This window comes from Salvelinus sp. IW2-2015, unplaced genomic scaffold (genome assembly GCF_002910315.2).
Source record: "Salvelinus sp. IW2-2015 unplaced genomic scaffold, ASM291031v2 Un_scaffold1702, whole genome shotgun sequence".
NCBI classification, from domain to species: domain Eukaryota; kingdom Metazoa; phylum Chordata; class Actinopteri; order Salmoniformes; family Salmonidae; genus Salvelinus; species Salvelinus sp. IW2-2015.
Window position 1 is genome coordinate 8,195 of NW_019943095.1, and position 4,263 is coordinate 12,457.

The following is a 4,263-nucleotide window of genomic DNA, read 5'->3' on the forward strand; positions in this document are numbered from 1 at the left end:
TGTCACGTCGCATCGGAATGGTGTCACGTCGCATCGGAATGGTGTCACGTCGCATCGGAATGATGTCACGTCACATCGGAATGATGTCACGTCGCATCGGAATGGTGTCACGTCGGATCAGAATGGTGTCACATCACATCAGAATGGTGTCACATCACATCAGAATAGTGTCACATCACATCAGAATGGTGTCACATCACATCAGAATGGTGTCACATCACATCAGAATGGTGTGAAGATGTGATTAGATTGTTAACGTAACTAGAACGAGCTGTGGCTCAAAGTAGCCCATTAAACTTTTGTGGTCAGTCATTCACGCTTGCTATACAGTTGAAATATTTTAAAAACATTGCTTGTGAATCTCAATTTGACACTTTTGCTTTTAATGAAAGTAAAAATGCATACTGGCTAGCTGGTATTAGTTATGGCTCCTGCTGGAGAGTCTACACGTTCTGGGTGATGTGAARCAACGACATCATGTCGCTGGCTTCTTCTCTGGCGAACTCTCATTGGCTATTGCTGATCACCGTTCTCAAAACTCTGTCGTGGCACATCTCACACTACAAGAGCGTTGCAGATTTTCTGCTGATAAAATCAAAACGTGTTTGAAAATATCGGCATGTCTGGGACGGCTCAAAAAGACGGAAATCGGTAGACCTCATATTGAAGTCTCTGACCCGCTCATATTAAACGAGCGTCTGTGACGCCTGCGTGCCTCGACTAGGCAACGACATGGGGATTTTGTCTCCGATCTCAAAAAACTTGTTTGGGACGGCTAAATCGTGTAGTGTACACCTGGCTTAAGATGTCTCTCTTTTATGATTTGTTTCCAGAATTCTGTAGTGCATATTTCTAATAAAGTGGACTCTTACTAAAAAATAAGAAGGAAATGAAGATGTTATCTAGCATTTCACCCACAAACATAGATCTACATTTTGACACTAACATCACATTTACTAACAGTTCTTTCCGGTATACAGTAAGTGTGACCCATTGCAATTGTTAGGGGTAGATTTTTAAACCCCTATAGTATAGTACAGAACAACARAATATATATATGTATACTGTAGCACAGTTAAGAACAAGAGGATGGATGGATTCAGCAGAGAACGAGAGGATGGATGGAATTTAGTAGAGAGAAGAGGAGATCAGTAGAGAAACAGAGGTGGCTGGATTGTAAGAACGAGAGGATGGATTAGTAGAGAACAAGAGGATGGATGGATTCAGTAGAGAACGAGAGAGGATTCAGTAGAGAAAAGAGGATGGATGGAATTCAGTAGAGAACGAGAGGATGGAGTCAGTAGAGAACAAGAGGATGGATGATTCCATAGAGAACGAGAGGATGATGGATTTAGTAAGAATGAGGCGAACGAGAGGATGGATGATTTAGTAGAGAAGAAGGGATGGATGTATTAGAGAAAGAGAGGAGGATGGATTAGTAGAGAAAGAGAGGATGGATGTATTAGAAAAAGGAGGATGAGGGATTCAGTAGAGAAAGAGAGATGGATTATTCAGTGGAGAGAAGGGAGGATGGAGAAAGAGAAAGAGAGAGGAGGATTCAGTAGAGAAAGGAGGGATGGTGTATCTAGAGAAAGAGAGGATGGATTGATTCAGTAAGAGAAAGAGAGGATGGATGTATTCAGTAGGAAGAAGAGGATGATGATTAGTAGAGAGAGGGATGGATTGGAATTTAGTAGAGAAGAAGAGGAGGATGGATTATCAGAACGAGAGGATAGGATTCAGGTAGAGAAAGGAGGTGGATAGTATAAGAGAATAGAGGTGGATGGATTAGCAAGAGAAAGAGAGGATGGGGGGATTTAGTGAGAAGAGAGGGAGATGGATTTAGTAGAGAATGAGGATGATGGATTTAGCAGAAAAGAGGATGGATGATTTATAGAGAAAGAGAGGTGGGGTATTTAGTAAGATGAAAGAAGGCGGATTTAGTAGAGAAAGAGAGGATGGATGGATTTAGTAGAGAAGAGAGAGATGGATGGATTTGTAAGAGACAAGCGAACAGAGGATGGATGGATTGTAAGAGAAGAGAGAGGATGGATTAGTAGAGAAGAGGTAGAGGATGGATTTACGTAGAGAAGAGAAAGATGGAGTGTTTAGTAGAGAAAGAGAGGATGTGGATTCAGTAGAGAAGAGAGATGGACGTTTTATAGAGAAGAACGTTCAGTAGAGAAAGAGCAAAGAAGGGATGGATTTAGTGAAAGAGGATGGATGAGTAGAGAAGAGAGATGGTGATCCAGTGAAGAGATGGATGTATGAAGACAGGTATCAGTGTGCATGCAAAGGACAGCCGTCCGTCTGAGAACTAATAGACAGCCGTCATGTACGTGAAACTCCTTGCCTCTTAATTGTCATTTGGAGATTAAGAGCAGGCAAAAGGGATTTGGTTGGCGATGCCAGGGAGGACATCCAAAGCTGTTCAAAATGGGACTATGGAAAAATCAATGGGATAGCTACATTGAATCTGTAAATATTAAATGGCGATTTACAGTAAAGTTATGAGCATGGCAGGTGTGGCTTTTGAGGTTTTTTTAGGGGACATTAAAAAGTGGTAGCCATTGAGGTTTTTCTGGTGAGGGGTTTCTTAATCCTACGTGTTTCTGTGACATTATACTGCAGTAGGCCTACCCTTAAAAATACCTCCTGCTTACAAGCAAACACACAGGCCAAACTGATTATAACTGTTTTGAAAATGAAGTGGCTCATACTCACAGCAACCAACAGAAGATCAACGCTGGCTCTCTCCCTGAACAATTACATCACACGATTATATCATGTAGAATGTTACTGACCTGACATCATATAACTTTTTCCTCTGGGCTCAACGAACCACTACAGACAGGTAGATAGATAGACAACGAAGGTAGACCGCCGACAGGTAGACCGACCGCAGGTAGACCGGACCGCAGGTAGACCGACCGACAGGTAGCCCGACCGACAGGTAGAACAATAACCGACCCGACAGGTAGACCGACCGACAGGTAGACCGACCGACAGGTAGACCGACCGACAGGTAGACCGACCGACAAGGTAGACCGACCGACAGGTTAGACCGACCGACCGACCGACCGACGACAGACCGACAGACCAGCCGACCGACGACAAGACAGACCACAGACCGACGACCGACAGACCGACAGCGCAGACCGACAGAACCCGACAGACAGCAGACAGACCCAGACAGAACAACAGACAGACCAGACAGACAGACAGACAGAGACAGACAGACAGACAGACGAACAAGACAGACAGACAACAACAGACAGACAGACAGACAGACAGACAGACAGACAGACAGACAACAGACAGAAGAGACAGACAGACAGACAGACAGACAGACAGACAGACAGACAGACAGACAGACAGACAGACAGACAGACAGACAGACAGAAGAACCAGACGAAGACAGACAGACAGACAGAAGACAGACAGACAGACAGACAGACCAGACAGACAGACAGACAACAGACAGACAGACAGACAGACCAGACAGACAGACACAGACAGACAGACGACAGACACAGACAGACAGACAGAAACAAGACAGACAGACCGACAGACAGACAGACAGACAGACAGACAGACAGACAGACAGATCAGACAGACGACAGACAGACAGAACAGACAGACCAGCAGATCAGACAGACAGACAGACAGACAGACAAGACAGACAGACAGACGACAGACAGACACGACAGACAGACAGACCAGACAGACAGAACAGACAGACAGACAGACAGACAGACAGACAGACAGACAGACAGACAGACAGACGACAGACAGACAGACAGACAGAACAGCAGACAGACAGACAGAACAGACAGACAGACAGACAGACAGACAGACAGACAACAGACAGACGACCGACCGACCACCGACCGACCGACCCCGACCGACCGACCCTGCCTGTTGACCGACGACGACCGACGATGCTGACAGGAGTGTAGGTCCGGCTTTATGTGGTTTCTTTTTTACGTTCCGATTTCAGTCCGGGCAGCGACCTCCGGACAACATATCCTCACAATTTAGGCCCCAAACATTTCACTCCAGAGATATCCAATGATTCTTATCATTTTTCGTGGAATACTGATGATGGCTCTTAAATTGTGTGGATACTGACAAGGGTTCTTACATTGTATGATAATTTTAACATTAAATCAACAAAAAAAGTTGTGTCTTGACAGTCATTTAAAAATATATTTATCTTTTCAGTCAATCTGAATATATGTATCTTTCAGTCAATCCTGAATA